The sequence below is a fragment of the Podarcis melisellensis genome (assembly GCF_964234715.1).
Source record: "Podarcis melisellensis genome assembly, chromosome: Z".
Lineage (NCBI taxonomy): Eukaryota > Metazoa > Chordata > Lepidosauria > Squamata > Lacertidae > Podarcis > Podarcis melisellensis.
In genome coordinates, this window is record NC_138547.1 from 44,235,750 (window position 1) to 44,263,370 (window position 27,621).

Genomic DNA, 27,621 nt, shown 5'->3' on the forward strand with positions numbered 1-27,621 from the left:
TAAACCCCTGTAAAGGGAAGCATCACGGAAGGTGACAGATCACTATCCTGCCCAAGGCCAGAACCTTTATTGGCCACTGCGCTCTGGACACGCTTCCTGGCCCTCTCGGTGGCAGCTGGGCATCAGCTACCTCGCCACACATGTCACTGCAAGAACTGCGACCAAAAAATTTTGAGTCCAGGAATTGCTGCCTTCAACTCTTCCAAGTCCTCCCACATGTGGGTCCACAGGCTCAAGCCGGAAGCTTCCGGCAAATCGTTTGTGCCCAGCTGCACCACCAACACCGCAGGCGTGCCTTCCGCAGACACCTTCACCCACACCGTCGGGAGAAGCTTCTCCCAAAGCATTCCTTGTCTGGACACCCAGGAGACGTACACTTGGTCGGGGAGTCCAAGCCTGCATCCGAATCCAGACTCTGCTGCCCTCCTGCTGGCCCAGTGGACAATGCTGTGCCCGACTATCCAGACGTGCAGGGCAGGACCTAGGAATGAACAAAATAATATTAATATTAATATTAATAAGTGCACCTCAGCGCCCCTTCTGTACATAACCCTTGTATTCCTACCAGGATTTGGCATATGTATTTGAGAAAAAGGGGGCTGAGATTTTGCCACCCCATCGGATTTACGATTGTCCTATTGACTTGTAGCCAGGAGCAGAGATTCCTTTCTGTCACATTTATGCCTTGTTGGCCCCTGAACTTGGGGCTGTCCGAAAATACATAGAATACAACCTTGCCAGGGGGTTCATTCGCCCCTCTACTTCACCTACTGGGGACCCCATCTTCTTTGTTAAGAAGAAGGATGGTGGTCTATGTCCATGTATTGATTACCGAAAGCTGAATCAGGTTACCATCAAGAATCGCTACCCCCTGCTGTTAATTCCAGAATTGTTCAAGAGGCTGCAGGGGGCGAAGGTCTTTACTAAATTGGACTTATGTGGGGCATACAACCTGGTTCAGATCCGGAAGGGGGACGAGTGGAAAACAGCGTTCCAGGCCATTTTAAGTACCAGGTCATGCCTTTTGGACTGTGTAATGCGCAGGCCACGTTGCAGCGCTTCGTAAATGATGTTCTGCATGACTTACTGGACCAGTTTGTGGTCGCGTATTTGGATGACATCTTGATATTTTCTATGTCCCCAGAGGAGCATCATCAGCATGCCCGCCTGGTCCTGCAGCTTCTTCGGCAGCATCGGCTGTACGCCAATCTGGAAAAGTGTGCATTTCACCAGGAGCGCATGGAGTTCATGGGATACAGCACCTCCCCTGCAGGTCTCCAGATGGACCCCCGAAAGGTGCAGACGGTGCTGGATTGGAGCCCCCCCGAATGTAAAGGGGGTACAACGGTTCATTGGGTTTGCCAACTTCTACCACCGCTTCATTCAGGGATTTTTGCATGTGGTTGCCCCCATTTGTGCCCTTGTCCAGAAGGATGTCGCGTTTCAGTGGATGCCGGCAGCGCAAGAGGCTTTTGAGTTCCTGAAGGAGGCTTTTACCTCTGCCCCATCTTGGCCCATCCAGACTCACAGCTCCCTTTCGTGCTCAAGGCGGATGCCTCAGACCGGGCCATTGGGGCCGTGCTGTCTCAGAGATAGGGGCCACAGCAGTTGCTTCACCCCTGTGCTTTCTTCTCCCGCCAGCTTACTTCTGCAGAGCGGAATTATGATATTTGGGATGGTGAACTCCTCGCCATTAAAGTGCCGTTCGAGGAATGGTGCCACCTGCTGGAAGGGGCCCAGCACCCGGTTCAGGTCCTCATGGATCACCGGAACCTTGAAAATGTCCAAGCCATGAAATGCCTTAAGCCATGCCAAGCACGGTGGGCCTTGTTCTTCACATGTTTTAATTTCCAGATTGCCTATTGCCCTGGTGCCCAGAACGGAAAAGCCGACACTCTTTCCTGGAGGGACTCAGACTCTGGGGCTGATGGTTCGGAGCCAGCACCCATGTTGACCTTGACCAATTTTCTCCAGGGAACCTGGGAGCAGGGCTTTCAGGCACAGGTTCACCTAACTGTGCGCCAGGATCCATTCACCAAGGACTGGTTGGATACCAGCCTGGTGCCTTCAAGACCGGGGGGGGGGGGGGTACGCCGCTTGATGTCCGGGACAGGTGTGTGTCACGGCTGGCTCCACATTCCGGAGGGGCCGCTCCGGATCCACGTCCTTGAGCAGTGCCATGATGCGTGAACACTGTCGGACACTGGGGATACGCGAAGACACTGCAGCTACTGGCCCAAGCTTTCTGGTGGTCAGGGGTTTGGGCAGACATTAAGAAGTATGTGCGGTCCTGCGAGACTTGTGCTCCAACCAAGCTGCCACAGCAGAGACCCCTGGGGCTCCTTCAGCCATTACCCACTCCACACAGGCCATGGTCAACATTTTCTATGGACTTCATCGTGGACCTGCCAGTGTCCAAATGACAGTTGGTCATTCTGGTGGTGGTGGATTCACTCACCAAGATGGCACACTTCATCCCGGCTCAAAGCCTCCGCACAGCGCAACAGACAGCCCACCTGTTTCCTGAACCTGTGTTCCGGCTACATGAGCTCCTGGACATGGTGATCTCTGACAGGGACCCCCAGTTCACATCCCGGTTCTGGGCAGCCTTCCTCAAGGGACTTGGTATTGAGAGATGCCTCTGTTCCACGTACCACCCTCAAACAGACGGTCAGACAGAGAGCGTTAATCAAGTCCTGGAGCAATATCTCCGCTGCTTCCTGAGCTACCATCTGGATGATTGGTTGGACCTGCTGCCACTGGCTGAGTTTGCCTATAACAATGCCTGCCATGCCTCCACGGGACAGAGCACTTTGTACTCTAACTTTGGGTACCACCCACACAACCATCCCTGTACACCGGCGGCGTCTCTTGTGCCTTCTGCCAATGCTCGGGTCTCCCACATCTAGGAGACACAAGCTGACCTGGTACAGCACCTAGAGAGAGCCAAGGCCAATTATAAGGTGCAAGCGGATCGATGGCGCCAGCAGGGGCCCGCGTTCCAGGTCAGGGATAAGGTCTGGCTGTCCTTGGAGCACCACTGCACTGGACGTCCCTTGGCTAAGCTGGACTACAACTACCAGGGACCATTCACCATTTGCAGCAAATCAATCCGATCGCTTATAAGCAGGCAGGTCTCTCGGCTGCACACAGGACACGCTGCTCACTGTTCCGAGAGAGGAAGCTCTGGGACACGTGCAAGGGCTTATATAGGTCCCTCAATCCATTTAGACTGCATCCCATTGGCCAGATGAAACCCAGCAATGAGGGAACTACCAATCAGGTGTTGTAGCTATCCAGTAGACCCACCCACAACCAGGAGGTCAGTCTCCAGGTCTCACCGCAACACGTGCCCTCCTTTAAGGAGGACATGATTTATTTATTTAAAGCATTTTCCCATTCATTTGCAAAAAAAAAAAAAAAAGGTTCCCAAAGCAATTTCTTTGATTTCTTTTTAAAGACAACCCCTGCACCTGCAATCTAAAAGACATGGCACAAAAGAAGCAAAGGGCTGGGGGGGAGCATAACTATTTATTTATTTTTCATTTCCAAGCCAATCAAAGATCATCTGCTGAGCACAATATCATGATTGTGTCGTGTAGCTGTTCAGATTTGACCAGCTGATGACATCACAAAGATAATAGATTGTGTGCTCAGTACTTCTCGGATGAACACTGCCCTTTCTCAGAATGAGAAAATATCATATACAAAAAAAAAAAAAAAAACAATGTGAGAGAGTAGCTCCTTATTCAGGAGACAAAAAACGATCACTGCCTCTGAAAAGTATGATATTCTCAAAATGCATTAGTGAACAAATTGCTTTTGAAAACCATTTCCTTTAGCGTCTTTTGAGATTCATCTGTCTCATTATTATTATTTCTATTCAAATATAATTGGAGCATCTCCCCCAAATTACCATGAAGTTGGGAGGGTTATTTATTTATTTATTTATTTCACTGTGGGAAGCTTCCACGAAAACTTCTGTCTGATTTTGTCCCATTCCTAATAAACAGAGATAGTGAGAGTCATATAGATATATATTTCAGTGGCCTTTTCAACATCCAAAATCGAACTGGATTTTGACATATACCAGCAGAATAAAAAATTTAAAGGCATGTTTCTGTTTCTATGTTAGCAGAGTTATACTCGGACAGTGTCAATCTGGGAATGATACATTGCTTGTCTTGGACCCTTACAATAGGAGCTATTTTTAAGCAACTTGTATATTGACATCCTGAGTGCCCCATTAGATTTGGCTGTGCCCAATAATAGCAGTAAGTGCTCTCCCTAGAGGATATTTCATATCGTATTTTGCAAACTACCGACCTATCCTAGTATGCAGTGGGACAGTGGACTTCCTACTTTTGATTCCGGGTATCGACCTTCTAGGGCCCATTTGGTTCAGATCCCAAACCCTTTAGGGTTCGGCCCGAACTGGGTTCTTTGAATACCAACTCCCCCAGCCAGCATGGTCAATGATCAGGCGTGAAGGGAGTTGTAATCCTGCAATATCTGGATGGCATTATGATGGCTACTGAGAGGCTATGCCATCAATACTGTTGTAGATTCTGTCACCAGAACTGAATTAAAAATGGTATCACTTCAGACTAAGTGATGACATGTGGATGCTAGCCTAGTATCCCAAGTAGAATACCATGGCATTTTAAACAAAATCTAAATGGGCCTCAAACAGGGGTCATATTCACACAAGAACAGGCCAGAATGTTTTGCTGCTTGAGGAAAACATAAAATGCTCTCTCTCTCCCTCCCTCCCTCTCTCTCTCTCTCTCTCTCTCTCACACACACACACACACACACACCCTTCATACTAGCCTAATGGTGTTAGCTTTCTTGTGGCAGCTTTTTCATCTTTTTTCAATGTGCAAAGTCCGCAGTTCTTGGATAATGTGTGTGGCATCTTTAAGAGATTAATCTTATCTTTGCAAAGCCCAGACTTTAATATCTTGAGAGTTTCTCCCAACTGGCCAGCCATGCTGTTGCGTCTAATGGCTTTGCATAGCTATGTGAGTTGAGTTTTTTTCCTTCTCCTTCTAAAGACACTGATGAGATAGTCCACAGTGGAAAAGTTCAATTAATTTGGAACTGTGTGGTGAAGAAAACATTAAGAACCCTTGAAAGATCCATAAAACCAGATGCAAAAGCATCCATATGAAATCTTCATAGAGCATTTTGGATTATTTCTACTTTGTGTATTCCCTGCTGTAAGATCACACTTTGGAAAACAAAGAAATGACCCCCCCTTTGGTCAAAACTGAATAGAAAGGGAGGAGAGAGAAAGAAAATAGATTTTTCCCAAGTCCCTTTTCTCCCCTTCTAGCTTTGTATTTTCCTCCTAGTTTTTAATCAGCCAATACTGCCAGATGTGAACATGTTCTGTTCAAATTAAGGAGTGGGGGTCAGCTTCCTAGGAGGAAAATATAGATCTCACACTGGGGGTTGCAAGATGGACATGTCAGTGTGAACCTTCACTTTCCTCTTTCTATCCTTACAATTGCAGTTCTGTCCAGTTCTAAGTGAAAGTTTCCTCCTAAAGGAAATAAAATTGTTTCATACACACACAAACCTCAAACAGCTGTTTCATATGCCATTTCTGGCAACGACTGTTGCCAGGAGGCTGTGAAATGATGGAGAAGGGAAAATAAATGGGATGCACGGCAGCAGGCAGATTAACAGAAAAAGAAGAAAAGGGGGAAAGGGAGGGGAGGAGATTACAGGCCAACTTGCATATTATATTCCCAACAAGAAAATATTTGTGCTTGAATTCTCCAGTATAAAGACTCCTGTCTACCAGCATCCACAACAGGCAGACAGCTCATGAGGCTTCCTGGCTAATGGAATCCCATAGAAAGCAGCAGATTCCCTTCCACTGACAGCCACAGCAGTCAGTGATGGCTCATTGTACTAGCTCACCCCCTGGTTTTTCCCATCATCTTGAAGAGAGGCAGTTGGTGTCATTTTTGGACAGCTGTATCGAATTTTCCCTCCATTCCGATTCGATGAAATGTGTGTTTTTGACAAGGGCAGTTTATGTCACCAACAGGCCTGCAAATGATGTGAAAGCTAAACTTCCCTATGAGAAAAGATTACAACATTCAGAGTGTGTTTTTTAGTTCAGAGAACAGGCGAGTAAAAGGAGACATTGACAGTGGCGTACAAAATTCTTCATGGTATGGAGGAAGTCCGTCGTCCCCGTCCCCCCATCTTTCAGAAAGCTGAACTAATGGACATCCAATGAAGCTTCAAGTTGCAAGGTTCAGGACAGACAGAAGAAAGTACTTTACACAGTGCAAAGTCAAAACGTTGGAACTCACTCCCACAGGAGGCAGTGATGGCTACCCACCTGAACGGCTTTAAAGCAGTAGGCAAATTAATGGGAAATATGGCAATCAATGGCTAGTAGCAATGATAGTTATCTGTCTCCCTCCAATCTCAGAGGCCTCCAACCACCAGTTGCCTGTAACCTCCAACAGTAACTGGTTTCCTTATATTCCATGTATTTGTCTAATTCTCTTTTGAAACCAGAGAACACTGATAGAGAGACAAGGGTGCTTGGCCTAGTTACCAGATTCACTGTATCACCTCTGGATTTGTACTAGGGTGAAGCTCAACCCAATACATTTTGCTACAAAAATTTACCCACTACATCACACAGACTATAAAGCACCTGTTCATGTGTCCAAAAAGCCAATGGTGGCATAAGGGTTAGAGTGTTGGACAAGGACATGGGAAACCAGGGTTCAAATCCCTGCTCATCCATGAAGCTCACTGGGTGACCTTCTCAGCCAAACCTACCTCACAGGGTTGTTGTGAGGATTAAATGAGGAGGGGGGAGAACCATGCATGCCAACTTGAGCTCCTTGAAGGAAAAGTGGGCTATAAATGCAGCGTGGTGGTGGTGGGGATTCAGGGAGCAGAAGGAGACAGGAAAATTGCATTACATGAATTTGCCTTTTACCCACACAGTGTTGGATACAACTCTACATTCCTTTTAAACCATACACCCTGGTGGATAACCTTTGCACGGTGCAACCTTGCTCCCGCTTCTTGTTCTCCCATCGGCATTTGATACCATTTACACTCAGTTACAGTGGTTCCAATCCTACCTTCAGGACCGAGTCCAGAGAATAGCAGCTCCTGACCTCCTGGCAGCTATGCTTTGGGGTGCTACAGGGGATTATCTTAATCCCAGTGCTATTTCATATCTACATGAAGCTGTTGAGAGCAGTCATTAGGAGTTTTGGGGCCAGTTGCCATTAATATGCTGGTGACACTCAGCTCTATTTCTTCATAACATCTGAATCAAGAGAGGCTGTGCAGTCCCTAGGCCATTGCCACAACACAGTGGTGAAATGGATGAGGAAAAACAAGCTGACCTTGAATCCTGGCAAGATGGAGGTACCCAGACCTTCCAAGTGTCCCTATTTTCAAGGGACAGTCCCGAATTTACAGAAGCCATCAAAGTTTGTGATCTGATCCTAGAATCTGTCTTTTCCTTAGGACATCCCTATTTTAATCAGAGAAATATTGGAGGGTATGGAGTTATGCGACCCCCGAGCCAAGGAGATAAGTAACTATACAACTTTTAGAAGACATCTGAAGGCAGCCCTGTACAGGGCATCTTTTAAAATGTTTTATTATGCTTTTATATATGTTGGAAGCTACCCAGAGTGGCTGGGATAATATAATTATGACTAATAATTTTATGGAATAGAATGTCCCTGTTTTCATTGGAGAAATGTTGCAGGGTATGAGGCACCATGGGTGAGTAGTTCCTGTGTTCAAGAAATTGGAAGAAACAGGTGCAGAGTTTGGGGGTGTTTCTGGGTTCAGCTCTGTCACTGGGGACTCAGGACCCTGTCAGCTAGACAGGGAAAGCCTTGCCACAGTAATTCATGTATTGGTTAATTAAGACTGGATTACTGCAATGGACTCTATGTGGAGCTTTCCTAATGCTTGATCCAGAAGCTGCAGTTCATGCAAAATGCTGCAGCATGATTGCTTATAGGAGAGAGGCCTTGTCAGCATATAACTCCTGTGCTCAGAGATCTGCACTGGATGATAGCCCCAGATCATTAATGGTGTACCCAGTCTGACCTGAGGCAATCTATGAGTGCCTCTAGCCTTGTTATTTGACTCTTGGGTCAACCCAAATTTGCCCCAATTGGTTATGAATTCAGCCAGTTTGCAGCTAGACCATTCACCCAGTGAATGGTAGCATTCTGGAATCACCTTTCTTTCACGAAGGTTATGCACGGGAGGTTATAAATCTGGGTGTTGTGGAAAGACAGCATCTCTACACATCAGCAAATTGATTTAGACAAAATTATTTTTAAAAAGAAAAGGAAGTGTCCCTCTGGGGATGGGTAACTGGATTCAAATGAATGGCTTCATGCCAGACCCAAATTTGCCTCATCAGGCCTGTCTCTCAGAAGCAGAAGGTGGTTGCCTGATGAGGCTAATTTAGCAGTGATGCACATGGTTTAGCCATAGAGGAGGACATCTGGGACATCTGATGTCCAAAGACTGCAAGGGTCATGGGTGATGTCCTGATGCACTAATCTGTAGGACTATGCACAGACTTTACACTAAACAGCTTAGACAGCTCTTGCCAACAATGGAAGGAAGCAAAAATATTGCAGTCTACGGGGAGGAGGCTTTAAATTCAGTCAACAATATTGAAAAATGTGGCATGCTACTCAATGGCCAAGGTAGTTTATGACTTCAACTACTACAGAAATAATGCCAAGCAATAATGCACACTCTCCAACATGCTGTGGAGGACAATCGGGATGTGCATTGAAGCAGTGAGCAAGGATGCCTTATAGCACCGGAAGCAGAATTTCCCTTTCCATGGTGGTCTTGCTCTCCTTGCCTCACAAACCTGCCTCTGACCAGAGGGCAGGCAATGGGTAGCTGCTGGGGACCAGAAAGAGGAGGTGGGCAATGCACAAGTGTGGCTTCCCTCACAGTCACCTTCCATCCTTAGGAGGGGCGGTGAGGGAGGGTTGGCAGGAGCCAGCTGACCTTTGCAAAAGAAGACACACACACACCCCCGTGTCTTTTGGTGCTGTGCTGTCTTGGGAGCCAAAATGGGACATCCCGGGATCCAGTCAGAAGCTGGGCTGGCTTCTGTGGTTCTGGGACATTCCAGTCAACTTGTGACAGTTGGAGGCATGCATTTGGCACCAGTGTGGCTGCAGGAGTTGCTGGAAGGAGGCACACAAGATGCCATCCAACAGCTTTGGGGACTCTAGAATGGAAAATAGCAGGATGCCCAAGGATGGGCTTTACGGAGAGCTTGTGTCAGGCATGAGGCCTGTTAGCACACCATCTCTGCACTATAAATATGTCTGCAAACATGACATGAAGTCTGATAACATTAACCCCATTGCATGGGAGTCAGATCTTGTATCCACAGCAATGACCAGAGGAGAAATGACCTCACAGAGAAGCAGCCAGACATCTTCATATGCTCCACCTGTAATAAAACATGTCTCTTCCATATTGGTCTCTGCAGACACATCAGCGTACAACACAACACAGGGAAGAGGGAGTGATGAGAAAGAAGTAGGGCCAGGGGTAAACAAGCAAGCAAAAAACTTTTGAATCAATATGGCAGACCAAAGTGTCACTTGGCTGTGTCTTTGCCTATTTTCAAGCACAGGTTTGGCTGCCTCTTGAGTTATCATTGCCAAACTCAGCATGAGGCTTCCTGATGCGGGGGTCTTTGTAGACTTCGGGGTGTCAGGCACCAGTTTGAATCAAGATGGACGACTGAAAAATGATTTTGTCATGATTTCACCCATTTATTTTTTTTTTTTGAATAAATTTGGCCACTTCTTGAGATATTGTTGCCAAGTTTGGCACAAGGTTTCCTGAGGTGGGGGCCTTCATTGACATTTCATACTCCCTGAATTAGGTTAGAACCCTGGGTTGGGGTGTGTGGGTGTGTACACATGTGCAGCCCCCAAACTCAAAAATTATAATGGCCACTTAATAATCACAATATTTTTTCTTGTTTCATCCAATTCCCAGCTACTGCTAGGTACTCCCTGCTGGTCTACATTATATAGAGAGAGGGGGAAGGAGTTTTTCTGGAAGCTTGGAAAATGTAGCATTTAACATCCAGAGGACAAAGGGTCATTGTTTATTTTCAACTATATGTCACACTCCCCCTTTCATCACACAAACAGTGAGGATTGGACATGTAACATCTAATTCCTTAAAAATCAGCACTGGCACACCACAGGGATGTGTGCTAAGTCCCTACCTGTGTTCATTGTATACATACAATTGTGTATCATCTGACATGTCTACTGCAATTATTAAGTTTGCAGATGACACCACCATAATGGGTTTAACAGCAGGTGGAGAAGAATCAGCATATAGAGGGGATGTCCAAAAAATATCTACATCGTGCCTAGGGAACAACTTGCACCTTAATATCAGCAAGACAAAGGAGATAGTGTTGGACTTTCGGAGGAAGAGAGGAGAACTAGCCCCGCTGTACATCGGGGAGGGCTGTGTGGAGAGAGTCTCTTCCTTTAAATTCCTAGGAGTTTGTCTCAGTGAAGACCTTACTTGGAAAATAAATACAACCCAGGTGGTTAAGAAGGCCCAACAGATACTCCATCTCCTCAGAGTTTTGCGGAAGAACGATGTCAATCAACACTGGATGATCTCCTTCTACTGGTCAACAATAGAAAGTGTCCTTTCATACTGCATCAAGGTGTAGTACGCTGGTTTGACATCAACTGATAGTAAGTGCCTACAGAGGGTGGTGAATACAGCACAAGATATTATGGGCTGTCCCGTGAATCCGCTGGATGAAATAGCGGAAGAACGTTGCCCCAGGAGAGTGAGGAAAATTCTCAGGGATGATTCACACCCTGGCCAGCACTTTCTTGATCTCCTGCCCTCAGGCAGAAGATATAGAAGCAGGATTAGTCACACCAACAGGGTAAAGAACAGCTTCTATACCTGGGCTGTTAGGCTGCTAAATGAAAAGATAAAAGCAAGGCATCTGACTTTTGGGTTTGGTGGGTGTGCGTCAGTAAACAAGGGGAATTAAGACGAAGAGAGCTGAGTGGGGGGTGCTTGTGTAATCTCACTGTATACGAGTTGTACAGTGACAACAAAGCTCAGTGACGAGAACTTGGCCTCAGAATGGCTGCTATGCTCTTCCCAGGCCCTTGCAGAAACACACTTCCCATCTTGACGTTTTGCTGTATATTCAAATGATAGCCTACAGACGCTCCAGTGGGTCAGAGTGCCCTACTTCTTTAATCAGTAGTAAATGACTTTTATTTATTTATTACTGATTGCAGCAAGTGATGTTCCCGAACCAGCATTTCTCCACTGGGGCATGTGTGTTCCATTCCTAGCCTATAATGTAAAGTGAATTGTCAGATTTGAGCTCTAGGCATCCATTGAGTTGTACTGAACAGCCAGTACTGTAGTCAGATTAGGACAGGACAGAGCAGAATTAGGATAGGACAGAGTTTTGTTTGTTTTGTCTTTTGTCATTACGCTATGTATTTTGTTTTGTTTTTATACTGTAAACCATTCTGTGATGAAGGGTGCTATATCAATTATTTATTTATTTATTTATTTATTTATTTATTTATTTATTTATCTATAATTAAAAATAAACCAGGTATAACCAGTGCACTGCCCTCAAGGTATGGTTGGATTCTACCAGTGCTTTTTTCTAAAAAAAAATGTTTAGAGGTAACTCTAATTTTCCTACTCATATTGAAATACTGGCCCTCAATGAGGCCAAACTTAGATTCACAAAATGTTTAGAGGTATACATACTGCTGCATACCCCCAGAAAAAAGCACTGGATTCTACCTTCTGTCAGCACCAGCCAGCTTGGCCAACATTAAGGGAAGATGGGAATGGTGAACACAATACTAGCCAGCCGTGCAGTAGACTACAACTGGCCAGTCTGAACAGGAAGATTTAATAAGTCCTCTCGTTGGGCTGGAATGGATGGAGTCACTCACTACCCGGGAACAATGTACAGCCACAGGGGAGATGCCCTGAAGGTTTACTGTGGTGTACATCAGATGTCAAAGAGATAAACAACTACCTGATGTTTAGAAGACATCTGATGGCACCCCTGTTTAGGGAGGTTTTAAATGATTGATGTTTTAATGTATTTTTAATATCTGTTGGAAACTGCCCAGAGTGGCTGGGGAAACCCAACCAGATGGGTGGGGTACAAATAATATATTATTATTATTATTATTATTATTATTATTATTATTATTATTATTATTATTATTACCAGTTCTATCACTGGCAGCTCCTAACATAAAGTGGAAACTCAAATGTGCAAAGGAGTTTCCATTGCTGCAGGTATGTGGACCTATGGTCCTCCTGATGTCCAACAACATCTGGAGGCAGGAGTGGCTGTTGGGATGGAGTGGAGGTGCTTACCTGATCTTCCAACAGCAGAGTTGTAGTCCATCTGTTTTGGAGTTGTAGTCCATCTGTAGTCCAGATGTTTTGGGACTACAATTCCCATTATCCCTGACCACTGGTCCTGTTAGCTAGGGATTATGGGAGTTGTAGTCCCAAAATATCTGGAGGGCCAAGTTTGGCCATGCCTGGTTTACACAGTACTGACCTCCCCACTACATCGCCCTCCCCTTCCAGCAGTTAGCAGTAGTGACTACACTTCCAGGATGTCAAGTAACCACTGCTGCCCCCACCCAACTGCTTCTGTCTGGAGGGACACAGCCTCCCCTTTCTGACAGTACTGCTTCATCTGCTGTCAAATAGGCTGCCACATTTCAAAACATTTCAGTGACTCAGTCTTCCCTGCAGTTTTGAAAATGATCTCCTCACAGACAGACCCACTTGCAATTCCTATCCCCGTAATCGGAAACCCACTTCTGAAAGTGAAGGCAACAATCATTCCTGTTCCATATTCTTTTGCTATTAACAGTATGACATACCAGAGAATTTTAAATAGGCTAATTCCATGCACTGTTGCATGGAGATTACATGCCTTTCCTGTGTTCATCATTCAAAGGCAAGAGAAGAAGAATAGATCAAAACCAGGGAAGTCTTTGCCTTTTGTGTGCCTGTGCATGTGACTCATTAGGTCCCTTGCTACCTATGTTCAAAATAAATGACAAATTTTCTGCATAGCCTATAGAGGCTTTTGCTGAAAGAAAGTCATTTCCCAATCCTAAAAAAGAGCAAATTATGCCTATTCAAGGCACAAAGTTGAAAACTGAATTTCAAATAATTTAATTACAGGATATAATTACTTTACCAAATCGGTGAAGTATTCATTAGACAATGGTAATTTCCACTTAATTCCCCATGATACATATCCTGCCTTTGATATACAAAAGGTCTTAGATACTTTCTAATCCCCAGGCATGAAACGCATCAAATTACACTGGCAAAGGCCAATGAAGCAACCGAAATAATAACATCTAACAGATGATGAGGGACAATAAGCTATGTTTAGAGAAGGTAAAACAATATTAAGTAAGTTGCTGGGGCATGAATACACCCAAATGAGAGAGTTCCTCTCAGTGGGCTGTGATGCATTAACCAAAAATAATAATAACAATCTGATGCATTTTCTCCTGCCTTTATTTTGTAATCTATCCATCACATAACAGTTTTCTACTGTAAACAAGTACAGTTCACAGTTCTTGGGGGAGGCTTACCCATATGTTGCTAGGCACCTTGAAGGTTCTTGCATTTATTGATGAGGTCTTTAACAACTAGCATCCAGGATACCTTAAGGGTATTCTGGTTCCTTATATCCATGCACAATAGCTCAGTTGGTAGAACATGAGGCCCTTAATCTCACGGTTGTGGGTACGAGTCCCACGTTGGACGAAAGATTCCTGCATTGCAGGTTGTTGTACTAGATGATCCTTGTGATCCCTTCCAACTCAAAATTCTATGATTCTGTGATCCCTCAATCCCAATGTAGCAGTACAGATCGTTCTGCAGTCACTTCTTTTTCTTCAGATTGTTTGCCCTGATTTCCTCCATCTCTCACTGGTTGTGTGATTTCCTTCCCATCAGTTAAACATCAGCACCTGCTGACTTCTGGGCTGTAAATTGGATGAGTTGTCATCACAGAAGAACACTACTATCGAACTAAGCATGAACCAGGGCAGAGGGAGACACTAAACTTTAGGACACTCTCATGCAGGGAAACAGCAGAATCTGGAGTGTGACCTAATGTGCCCCAGCTGGACTCATCAACTCCTAGTTCTGCCCCCAGAGCTCAAACACAATCTCCTCTAGGTCTGAAGGACACTGATGGCAGTGAGTCGCAATAAAGTCCTGTTCCCAGTAGTAAATCACTACACAGCCAGTGGAGACTGGCCTGTTATGATGAATGGAGCACCATCCTCAGTCATCACTCAGCCAGTCCACAACTGCCTGGCTTTATATGGTCTGGGTTAGCTATCATTGACTGATTCTACCTACCTTTGGTCTTCCTGCCTTCTGCCCTACCTGTTCTAATGGCCATCATTGCTCACAGCACAATGTTTGAGTTCTGCCTGAAAGGAATGCAGCCTCATAAGGTTGCATTCAGCTTCAGGGTCCCAGTTAGTGCTCCAGGAACAGTTGCGGAAGTCAGGATGAGTCCTTAAACAACCAGCTGCATACTAGGAGCTGAAGACATAACAATTTCCATAGGTTTGATCATGGTTTATGTCTCATGCAGTGCTGTTTTTCAAAAAAAAATGTTTAGGGGTACTCTTATTTTGACTCAAGAAAATCACCATTTTATAGTTCAAAACGGAAAATAAATACAGTAAATGGACAAAAGTACAAAGATTCACAAAATGTTTAGGGGTATTTGTACCCCTGCATACCCCCAGGAAAAACAGCATTGGTCTCATGTACTCAGAAGTGGAAACAATTGAGTTCCTTTTCCTGATTATAATACTTGTGTTTCTCTCCTGTTTTATAATGTTCCTTTCTCACTGCAGGACCTGCTGTGTTTTTGAAATATGGCTTTTTCACTGGTATGCTAGCACGTCACATACCAGCGAGTGTAGTGTGATACAACAAATGTCACTGTATAACATCACTACAAGCCCACTCTTTCCACACATGCTTGTTTCTGTGCCTCTTCCCCTGGCCCCAATATTTCCAACAAGAAAATGGTAGGAAATAACTGTATGCTGGTATACCACCCCAAATTTTGTCACTTTACTCCTGGGGTTTCCTGGGTTAATTAAATTTCAAATGGATTAGTTTACTGGAACAGAAATGGAAATGAGTATTAAACTTCCACTATAGTCTACTGTACTTCCAGAAGTGGCTTTTATGTCATGTGAAAACACATATATAATGTGGAAATTAACTGCTAGGGAAATGCTTCTTTTCCAATGGTAGCCTTCCATTTCTCTTGACAACACCAGATCCAACATCAGATCCAGCTTATTAGACAGCATCAGTGGAAGGATTTGGCCTTCCAGAGAAATTGCTTCCTTCAAGAACTTCAATGTTCAGAGTTTTTTTCATTGCAATTGATAATGCTGTGGTCCATGACTGGGTGGGATCAAATTAGCTACCTCTGATTCAGCGAGGAAAAAAGTAAGTGTGGTGCACCTTTGCTCTTCAACCAAAAAGAAACAAAGGCTCCTGGAGCAGCTTCTAGATCATTAAGAAAAGACAGTCACAGCCCTCAGATTTACAATCTAAAAAGACACAGCATAAGAAGAGAATGGGTTGGGAAAGAAGAGGAAATCAGCAAACCCAGATACTAGTTCTTAACTACAAGTTTTTCTAATGACCATCTTGGGTGAAAAGAGTTCAAGGAAAGGAGGATACAAAAGTTGATGGTCTCTTATCCATACCAACTGAGTGACCTTGTCTCCCTCTTCTGCTACAGCATGTTGTAATAATAATAATAATAATAATAATAATAATAATAATAATAATAATTTATTTATACCCCGCCCATTTGGCTGAGTTTCCCCAGCCACTCTGGGCGGCTCCCAATCAGTGTTAAAAACAGTACAGCATTACATATTAAAAACTTCCCTGAACAGGGCTGCCTTAAGATGTCTTCTGAACGTCAGGTAATTCTTTATCTCTTTGACATCTGATGGGAGGGCGTTCCACAGGGCGGGCGCCACTACCGAGAAGGCCCTCTGTCTGGTTCCCTGTAGCCTCACTTCTCGCAATGAGGGAACCGCCAGAAGGCCCTCGGCGCTGGATCTCAGTGTCCGGGCTGAACGATGGGGGTGGAGATGCTCCTTCAGGTATACAGGACTGAGGCCGTTTAGGGCTTTAAAGGTGAGCACCAACACTTTGAATCGTGCTCGGAAACGTACTGGGAGCCAATGCAGATCTCTCAGAACCGGTGTTATGTGGTCCCGGCGGCCACTCCCAGTCACCAGTCTAGCTGCCGCATTCTGGATTAATTGCAGTTTCTGGGTCACCTTCAAAGGTAGCCCCACGTAGAACGCGTTGCAGTAGTCCAAGCGTGAGATAACTAGAGCATGCACCACTCGGCGAGACAGTCCGCGGGGAGGTAGGGTCTTAGCCTGCGTACCAGGTGGAGCTGGTAGACAGCTGCCCTGGACACAGAGTTAACCTGCGCCTCCATGGACAGCTGTGAGTCCAAAATGACTCCCAGGCTGCACACCTGGTCCTTCAGGGGCACAGTTACCCCATTCAGGACCAGGGAATCCTCCACACCTGCCCGCCTCCTGTCCCCCAAAAACAGTACTTCTGTCTTGTCAGGATTCAATCTCAATCCGCCATCCAACCTCCAACCGCCTCCAGGCACTCACACAGGACCTTCACCGCCTTCACTGGTTCTGATTTAAAGGAGAGGTAGAGCTGGGTGTCATCAGCATACTGATGAACACCCAGTCCAAACCCCCTGATGATCTCTCCCAGCGGCTTCATATAGATATTAAAAAGCATGGGGGAGAGGACAGAACCCTGAGGCACCCCACAAGTGAGAGCCCAGGGGTCTGAACACTCACCCCCCCACCACTTTCTGGACACGGCCCAGGAGGAAGGAGCGGAACCACTGTATGACAGTGCCCCCAGCTCCCAGCCCCTCTAGACGGTCCAGAAGGATGTTATGGTCGATGGTGTCAAAGGCTGCTGAGAGATCCAGCAGAACTAGGAAACAGCTCTCACCTTTGTCCCTAGCCCGCCGGAGATCATCAACCAGCGCGACCAAGGCAGTTTCAGTCCCATGGTGAGGCCTGAATCCCGATTGGAAGGGATCCAAATGGTCCGTTTCCTCCAGGCGTGCTTGGAGTTGTTCAGCAACCACCCGCTCAATCACCTTGCCCAAGAATGGCAGATTTGAGACTGGGCGATAGTTGGCCAAATTGGCCGGGTCTAAAGATGTTTTTTTAAGAAGCGGTTTAATGACCGCCTCTTTCAGCAGGTCTGGGAAGGCTCCCTCACAGAGGGAAGCATTCACCACCCCGCAGAGCCCATCGCCCAGCCCTTCCCGGCTCGCTTTTATCAGCCAGGATGGGCAAGGATCAAGGAGACTGCTGCCAGGTGACATATGACAGAGGGAGACAAAAGGTGTCTCAGCAGAGCTGACAGTGGCCCTAGTGACTAAAGGTACAATAAAATATGGACGATAAGTCCAAGCCACACTCAGTTGGGGTAAGTCAGCTCAGAAGACCACTTGCAGCTCAGAAGAAATACGACCCTCCCAACATAAATTCACATTCGTCCTTGATATTTGCAGCACTGGTTCTTCAGAAGCAAGGTGCTCTGACAATTACTTCCAATCTCAGAAGATTCAATTAGCTCATTATGCAAATGAAGCATCAATCTGTGAGCTAATCCTGACACATCTTATTATATAAAATAATGAAGGCACAGGGTGAGATGAAATACAAATTAGTGTTACAGTTATGTGGAAACTCTAGTCTTACCTCCCCCGCACAACCAATAAGAAGGTCTTAAATTGTGCATTACCAGAACAGGCATTATGAATCCACACATAAATGCATGATTATGGATAATTTACAAAATGTGAATTCTGTTCTTATTCCCTTAAAATGTACCAGGTTGAGGGTGCAGTTTACAGTGGTTGGTTGGCTTACTTTTTTCCCTTTATTCCAAGCTGCAAATGGAAAGGGTAAGTGAGGCAGAACAGCCAAGCAAACTTTAATTGAAAATTTATTAATACTTTAATGCACAGCAGTTTGATTCATTCAGTTTATAGGCTGATAACATTTAATACATTCTAATTTTTTTAAAATTAATAAAATAATCTCCAATCTGCCTCGCTCACTGGCTTTTTCTCAACTGCTTTGCCTTTATGTAAAGTTCTAGCCCCGCTGGGTAAGAGGAGAGGAAGGAAAGAAGCCAACCATCAGCAAATTACATCTCTCCCGAGATCCTTATCTGGTCTACTTATGACTTTTCCCCTCCCCTCCTGCTTTGCTAACTTTGTGTACAGCATATCTTGGCTCAGAGCAGAGTCCATATCATCGTGGCATCCCTTTGAAATGTTTTATCTAATTGCATCTTCTTTATTAGCTTGGAAATGGGCAGCCCTCATCGTCTGTGCTTGAACTCACTGTAAATACTTCTATCCCTGGGGTTCATTGTTAGCTCTCTCTCTCTCTCTCTCTCTCTGTGTGTGTGTGTGTGTGTGTGTGTGTGTGTGTACGTGCACTCATATGTTTAAATTTCTTGGCCAGATCACAAAAATTATGCAGCTTTGCCAACCCTAATGATTAGATCTGTGCATTCCAAATATTGGTCCTCTTTGCAGTGGAGAGGAAAGGAAGAGGGGGAGCAGGCATTCAGTTCTGGGAGAGCGCGGCACAGCTGGGGCAAATTATCCTTTCTCATTTTCTCAAAGGGATCAGGAAGCCCAAATAACAACTTGCTAAAGCAGGGTGGAGAACCTCCAGCCCTCCAGAGTACAACTCCCATCAACTCTGGCCAATGGCTATCCTTGCTGGGGCTGATGAGAGCTGCAGTTCAGCAACAATGGGAAGACTGAGGTTTCTCCACCCCTTCTATACACAGTCACCAGGAATTTGTGACAAAAGCCCTCTTGAGGCTGTACTGCTTTGGGACAAAGGTGATGAAGGAATTCATGTCTGAATGCTCACTGCCTCAATGTTTGATTTCAGCTCCAGTAAAGAGATAAATGAAGCCTATCTCAAAATGTAAGAGGGCCATTTGAAGATGCTCCTCGGTGTGGTCCCCCTCCCCTTTGTGTCAGTGCATCTATAAGACCAGAACCCAGAGAAAGGCTTATGTGAGGATTATTCACTCCATAACCCATCACAGCTGCCACAGTCCATTGTGCATCCTGTTCCCAGTCCATGCCAAAACTGATGAAGAGAAGAAGCACTTTTATTTCACAGTCCATTGAATCAATGGATGGAGCTGTTTCAGTCTGTTGAGTTAATGTGGGTGTCTCCAAAAACACAGTAAATCCATTTAAAGTATTTACCCCCCAAATAAAATAAAATATATATGGCATTGGCATGAGGGAAGCACATTGCGTGGTGATAGCATGGCCTTCTGCTAAGACCAGACATAAGAAATTCCTGACACCTGGGTTCTTTTCATGTATACATGTCCCGTTCAAATGTTATTGTTTGTATCTGTGCAGAGGATCCTCTTCCAAATGCCGTGTTTGCTGGGTTGATTTGCTTGCACAAAGTTTATTGAGAGGTTGGCCTATGTTCCATACTGAACTTGCATTCTGATTTGTTTCATATGACAATGAACATCCATCCTGCATCTATTCTGATTTGCATGTATGATGCTTGTGCACCTTCCCATTATTTATTCACCCTATACTTTGCAGTGCATTCCTCTATTCCTGACTGTAAAAAGTCCAGCGTATGTGTGTTTTTAAGTGGATTTGTTGTGTTAGGGAAACAGGGTGCTTCATTCCACTCTAATTATACAAACCTACAATTCTGGTATGGCTATCAATCCTTTTCACAAAGCGGTGACACTCCTCCACTGGCGGAGGAAGAGGAGTCGGGGAGCGCACCACCTCGGAAGCAATTCCCAAGGTGCCATCGCGGCTGCCCCCCGCCCACATGTGCTCCACCCCGGGACACACATCAGCCCCGCCATGCCTGCTCTCCACCCCCCCCCCCAGTGCCGGAGCATGAAGCTCCGCCACTGTATCTATCAATGTTGTCCTTCATGGGGGGAGGTAGGTGATAAAGCCATTTTAGAATGGCCAGGCTGTGGTCATTAACTACACAGCTTCCTTGGACAGCTACCTGGCTCTATATCTAATGTCCACTCTTACAACTCTTTTATTTATTTACAAGGGGTTTCAGTCCCTGTTTGCTTCACTCTCCAACCTGCCTTTGCCTTTGCTAACCCTCCTTCCCACATACCTGGTCAACCCTCCCTCCTCTTCCACCTGACCAAAAACCCCTCCCTTTATACCCCATTCCCCTTGCCTATCCCCTCATAGAGGCCACACAAAGTGCAGCACAAGGCCACACAAATGCCTTATGTTTTTATGTATATAGGAAGAAACATTTCTATCATCTTGTGTTTCAGTGACTGTCAGTCAACATTTTCATTTTCACACGGTGGTCCATTTAATTCCAGAATGGGGCATTATGGGGCATTCTTGCTGCTGATCACAGATCCAACAGATGACAGGCCACCCTTCCAAAGTTATACCAAGAGTGGAGGGTGGGGAGTCAATGACATAGGAGGGAGCACTCTTGGGGGGAAGGATTAGGTGAAGGACCCAATTAAGAGACAAGCCAGCCATGAGATGGCTAAAGCAAACCCAAACATAAGCACCCTTCGAAATTCATGCTTCGTCAAATTATGCAATGCAGTTGTCCCACCAAAATAATGCGTACAAAAATATACAATCTGGAGTAAAGTGTGTACATAAACACACATGTATTTGAACATGACATAAACTGAATACAAAAATGGGTTTCTTAGGATAAATTCTCACTAAGGTGCTGATGAAGACTTTTCTAAGAAGAAGAATGCAAACTGATGTGGAAATGGAGAAAACTGGGAGAAACACAACCATGAGAAACCTAAATAGACAGATTTGCTAATCCTTTGTCCCAGGCTATGAGACTGATGATAAATTGAATACCCTTCCCCATAGTTACTCCACCTCATGGATGCAAACTTAAAATATGTGAGTCAGATTATTGGGAGGTAGAGATAGCTATCAGTATGAACAGCTTTTTAAAAATGGATTAGATGAATACATTTACATTATTAGGTCCATCAGTCACCACTAGCTGTTGTTTATTTATTTATTTGCATGTTTGAGGGTGCATAATATTCTTCTCCGCCAAATGAGTTCAGATTGGAAAACTATTAAAAAACAAAACAAAAATGTATACATTAAAGTGGCCTACACCCGGGGGGGGGGGGGGGTTGTGTGTACAAAATAAATCAGCAGCATTAGCTTCTCAGCAGGGAGAATTATACAAACAAAACTCAACTCCACCACATATGGAAGTTAAAGGACTGCTTGAAAAGCTAAGTCTTTATAAGTTCATATAACTGAGCCGTGCTCTTGAGTTTGCTGGATCTCAAGACACAATCATTTCCATAAACACAATGCAGCAAGGTATTAATTGTTGAATATGATTTTGGGAGGTACAGATGTGTGTAGATGCTCAAATCTACCCCAAACAAATGGCTAATTTAATAACTAGCAGCCTATTGTCAGATACAGAAGCTGTCCATCAATTTTTGTTTGTTTCAACTTCCCAGCCCTTCCCTATCTTAGTTTGCCCCGTTTCAACATCAGTTATCTGTACTTTTAAAAAATGCCCATATGAAAATTCATTAATATTTGTGTGCATTCTCCCTAATATACACATTTTTGCAAGCAGCTTCCCCATTTCTCCCCCAGAATTATATGGCTCAACAGATACTATGTTCTTGCCAGCTATTGGGTTTTTCATCTGCAAAACTTTGATTCATTCATTTCCTTTTGGTTTCTATTCTCAGCCCTTTCAGCAAGTAAGTGTTAATGCTAAAGAGTTTGCAGCAGCTACTTGCATGCATCTAAAGCTTGCAGCCCTTCGCAAAGACTGTTTAATGCCAAATATTTTCTATTCAGTGAATACAGAAAATTCTGGAATAAACAGATTCTTTCATTTCTGTCTCCTTGCTCTAGGCTGATGCCTGCGTTTTGTAATTTGTCATGTTATCATTTATCATCTGGCACTTTGGCATTGCCAGGATGTGGTCAGCATTTGTGAGAAGTAGTGTGCAACTCTACCAACTCTTTGCTGACCTTTGCCTTATTCCTGGGAGCTGTGCCTTTAGATTATCTATTAGTTTTTCCTCGCCAACAGACACAGAGGATTTCTCTAGACAAATTTCCACCCCACCCCACCATGCTTGAAATGTGGTTAATGCATTTTGTCTCCCTTGCACTTTCCATCCATTTATATCACTACCTCAGGATGGTGGATTCAAAAAGCTAAAACAAATGAGCCTGTAAATGAACAACAACAAAAAGTCTTTTGGTTCAGAGGAGACACACCAAGTTACCTTTATCTTATGATCTCTGCCAGACAGCAGCAGAACACACTTATTCTCCCCACCCCCTAATGTATTTAGAGAGACAGAAGTTATTAGCAATTCATGTTCCTCCAAGATAACAAGAAGAGGGAACTTCATTAGCTGATCTGACTCTGATATGTAGGAGTCTGCAGAAAAGCAGAAATACATGAGCTGTGCCAATTGCATTCATTGCACAGGTTGTAGACTACACAATAGCAGGTATGTGTGCATGTGCATGTGTGTGCATGCATGTGCATGCATGCATGTGTATAATGAACACTGATGAACCAGGCTGTGCTCTCTCTCTCTCTCTCTCTCTCTCTCTCTCTCTCTCTCTCTCTCTCTCTCTCTTCATATTAGTTTTTTGGCTGGTGTCAATATGTGGAAGTGAGGCTGCCAGTCTAGCCAGTAGGCCATTTAGTACAAGTCTTTCCAGGTTTCATTTAGATCTGTAGGCTTCATCTTGGAAAGAATCCAATGTCTGACTTCATAAAGCAGCAACTATGACTCACTGCCAAGGAAGCAGAGAACCAGGAGTTATTCTACAGCAGCTTGCCCCAACTTGGTGTCCCCTAGATGTCTGGGACTGCAACTCCCATCATCCTCAGTAGGCCTAGCCAGCTTGGTTAAGGACGATGGGAGTTGTTAATCAGGTAATTTGGGTGATGCATCTTCATGTGAAGGGAGCACCTCTGAAGCTATGGGATGGAATGGAAGCAAGCTTTCGTCAAGAGAACTCTGTTGCATGGTTTAAGCAGGCCCAAATGTCTGCATTAAGGGCAGCAACTATATAATTATGAGTACCAGAAACACCGAAAGGGGATAACTGGGTAACATTCAGTTAAGCTCAGTGGGTGAGAAGAGCTGGGGAATGGAGCTGATGGGGACAAGTGCTTATGAAATGCTCAGAATATCACTGCACATTCCAGGGCTGGCCCGCCCATGAGGCAAGGTGAGGCAGCCATATCAGGAGGAAGAATCCACAGGGACAGCAGATCCCAATGTAGATACAGTGGTAACTCGGGTTAAGAACTTAATTCGTTCTGGAGGTCTGTTCTTAACCTGAAACTGTTCTTAACCTGAAGCACCACTTTAGCTAATGGGGCCTGCTGCTGCTGCCGGAGCACGATTTCTGTTCTCATCCTGAAGCAAAGTTCTTAACCTGAAGCACTATTTCTGGGTTAGCGGAGTTTGTAACCTGAAGAGTTTGTAACCTGAAGCGTATGTAACCCGGGGTACCACTGTATTTATTCCCTCCCCACTTCTTCCTGAATTAGGTCTTCACTTACCACTTTTGTTGTTTGCCTCAGTTGCCAAAATGTCTTGGGCCAGCCTTGGCCCTTTCCCTTTAACCATTGCAACCATCTTAATTAAACAATGACCCAATAGGTATGCTGAGGTATAGCCTTCTAAACAGAAGAGAATAGAATAAATTTTTTTATAGCCGTACACACTTTGTATAGTCCAGTCTGTTTTTGTGGGCTTTGCAGTTTCATAATATAGTTCCAAAAGAATCACCATTTTCACAATCTGTGGCCGCTCCTCTTTAGTCACAGAATCATTTTTCTGGTGATCATCTTTGCACAGATATGTGCTCATTAGATGAATGATAAAGAGCTTACAGCTGTCAATGATCCAGATCACTTATATGGGATTGTGGGTCAGTGGTGGAGCATCTGCTTTGAATTCAGAAGGTCCCAAAGTCAATCCCCAGCAACGGCAGGTTGGACTAGGAATGTTCCCATTCTGAAACCCTAGAGAGCAGCTGCCAATCAGTTTAGAAAGCTCTGGACCAGATGGACTTAAAATCTGACTCAGGGCTTGTCCACACTTGTACTGTGTCTAGAAAGCATGAGTCTGAGTGGTTTCCCCATTGGCTGCTCCTTACCACTCTTTAGCAATAGATTGAACCAATGTCAACCCAGGGAAAACCCAGTTTGCTGTTTGATCTGACTGTCGAAGTGCTGTTTTCCCAGAGGAAAGTGTGGATAAACCCTTAGCTTCGTTTGCTCCTATTCAAACCAACCCATTATTTTGAAACAAAAAATGAAATCTTAGTGCTATATTTAGGGGAGGAGCCATAGCTCAGTGATAGAGCATCTGCTTTGTATGAAAAGTTCACAGGCTCAATTCCTGGCGTCTCCAGGTAGGCCTGCCTGAAGCCTTGGAGAGTCACTGCCAGTCAGTGTAAGCAACCCTGAAGTAGATGGACCAATGGTCTGAGACAATATAAAGCAGTTCATGCGTCTCAGAGATCCGGCCCCACAATGCAATGTCCCAACAGAAGAGTGTAAGAAATTTAAAACTGCATACTGACTCTATACTCCTTCTACCTGCTTCAGCAATGATACGATTTTTATTATTTTTTATTTTTTAAAAACCTCCTCCTCCTCCTTCTTCCTGAATTCATTTCATAATCAAAATGCAGGTGCTATTGAATTAATAAGATGTTCACCTGCAATTTGACACAGAGGGGGCTGATTTTGCAGGAATCATCATGCAGGCTATGGGACGCTCTCCCTGAATGCAAAATACCTAATTTACTTCCCTGGAACACCAGTACGCTGACATTTGCAGGAGGGATGCAAAGAAATACGAGCTGAGTAGCTCATGATTAACAGCCGTTTATAGGCACAGATTGCGATAGAAGGATGCAGCCCTTCCATGACAAATACATTAGAAATCCTGAGATCTGTTTCCAACATAATAGGGTGACATGTCAGACAGGACAAGGAAGATAATTTCCCTGTTTCTGCCTTGTTTGTAAGTAGCAGAGTTGTGGTGGATTGACCTTTTTTCAGACTGCGGGCCACATTCCCTTCTGGATGACCTTTGGGGGGGCCACATGCCTGTGATGGGTGGGTCCAGAGGCAAAAGTGCAGTAGTAGCTGGAAGGCTTGTGGCACTCAATTGATCTCTGGTCACCTGGATTGCTTCTGCATTTTAGGATGCAAAGGTCAGGAGAAGTGCCAGAGCCAATGCAGTGCTCCCATTGATACATTTACACCATTATGATCTTGCTGGTGCCTCACCCCCTCCCTTCCACTCTTTCTTTCTTTCTTTCTTTCTTTCTTTCTTTCTTTCTTTCTTTCTTTCTTTCTCTCTTTCTCTCTTTCTCTCTTTCTCTCTTTCTCTCTTTCTCTCTTTCTCTCTTTCTCTCTCTCTTTCTCTCTTTCTCTCTTTCTCTCTTTCTCTCTTTCTCTCTGTCTCACAATCCCACTATGCAGCAGTGATGTGGGCCACCAGAGTTCAGGGCAGCCCCACTGTCGGCTCCCACACAACTTTGTGTAGAAATGAAGGTCCGTTTTACCTTTGTACAATAAACTAGCTGCTACACACATTAATGCAAGCCTTTCTGTCCTCCTTTGAGGCAAGCATTATCTGAGTTCAAGGACACGTTCCAGCCTTGAAGAAAATATTTGAGGTGCACAGCTAGGCCAATGATGGGGTACTTCCTGGGAACAGTTCCATAGGCCAGTCTACACTAACTGGCTGCGGCTCTCCAGAATTCCAGTCAAAGGACATTCCCCAACCTTCCTGATGACACCACAGATCCAACCCTAGTGTCTTTGCATGCATTGGACATGCTGCACTATCTCTGACCCTTCCTAAGCAGCCAAGGAGTTGCACAGGACTCTGGTGGTAAGATCCAGGAAGGAGGAAGAGGACCACAGGTGCTTTGCTAATCCCTTGTTGTCTGATCATCAGGTTTTGACTGAGAGTGGGTTGGAGGAAGTGGTGAGGTTCAAAGATCCTCCTTGAGACACCTCCTGCCCACAAAGGTGAGGTGTATGAGAAAGCGTGTGATTCCCCACCATCACCACTCACTCCCAACCGCCTTGGCTTCAGGGAACCCAGCATAGACCTAAAGATCACAGAACTGTTTTGAAATTCAAGGATTGAGCCCTGAGGCTGCCAAGCCCTTCCCCAGTAAATAAATTCAAACAGACACATAATTTTAGTTTAAGTTTTTGGGCAAAATTTTGGTCACATTTTTATTGATTACAAAATAAATTGAGTGGTATTGGCCTAGGCATTGGTCAGAGACTATAACTGACTCCTGCCTTTCTGGCTGGCAGTCTGAAAGGGTAAACACCGAACGAGTGTGACGGGAAAACAGTTGAATCTCTTCCTCATATAATGTTCAACTGTCCCTTACATAGCATAGCTAGGACTAAATTCCTGGGTCCTGCTTTACTGCGCTTGGTTGGCAGACCTGTTGAGTCACATGCCGCACTGCTCTTGCAGGATACAGATCCTTCTGTAACTCTGCAGGTGGCGAGATTCCTGAATGCGGTTATCTCACACACAAAAACCACCAAAAATTACAACAACAACAACAAAAACTAATCGGACAGTCCTGATGAGAGTGCATGACGGATCTCGTCTCCAGTTCTCCTTTTTCTGTGAACCGTCCCTTGGATCTTTCCGGGCCCCAAGCCGTTACTGTCACTGTTCAATGACCACCCCTGCATCGTGGTGTCCCCCTTCTGTTGTTAGATGCACCGGTTTTTATGCTTCTGTGTTTTTATGTTTGTACATATTTTATGGGCTAATAGCCGTAAATAAAATAAATAAAATAAAATAAATAAAAATAAACACCAAACGAGGGAGCAACATTAGTGAAGATCGATTGAAGCTCACCCAAGGGTTCCTGTGGTCCTGGCATGGCCCTAGCCCCTCAAGCAGATCTCAGATGAGATCCAGGACCCCCGGATTCCTTTACCGGAGTAGCCTAATTCTGGAGGGGCAGGTTATGGCCACACCTCCCCTCCCGCACATTTCTAGAAACCAATGCCTAACCGCCAAACCTTACAAAGTTGTGACAATTGCTAAGGGGGTAGGCAAAAACCAAGTGGCCAAACCCAATCTGCCAAATGGAAAAATTCCTACCCAGCACCTGCTCCAAAGCAGGCAGCCCAATCCAAAGCAAGACCAAAGCAGCAGAACCAAATGGGGGGGGGTGCAAGTGCCCCGCCCACATTGCGCTGCCGCATTTATAGGACCCCAGGATCACGCCACCTGCCCCAAGTGGCCCAAACAGCCAGGCACAATCCCAGGGCCCAA

General features: G+C 45.0%; 1 long non-coding RNA gene across 1 annotated transcript in view; it reads right to left on the minus strand.

The window, feature by feature from the left end:
- The window catches only part of LOC309361949, a 393,142-nt gene extending 365,735 nt beyond the window's left edge, over positions 1–27,407 (minus strand). Inside the window, exon 1 of the long non-coding RNA XR_014164708.1 lies at positions 27,358–27,407. This is a non-coding gene — a long non-coding RNA (uncharacterized lncRNA). The remainder of the gene's footprint in view (positions 1–27,357) is intronic.
- Positions 27,408–27,621: the final 214 nt, after the last annotated feature.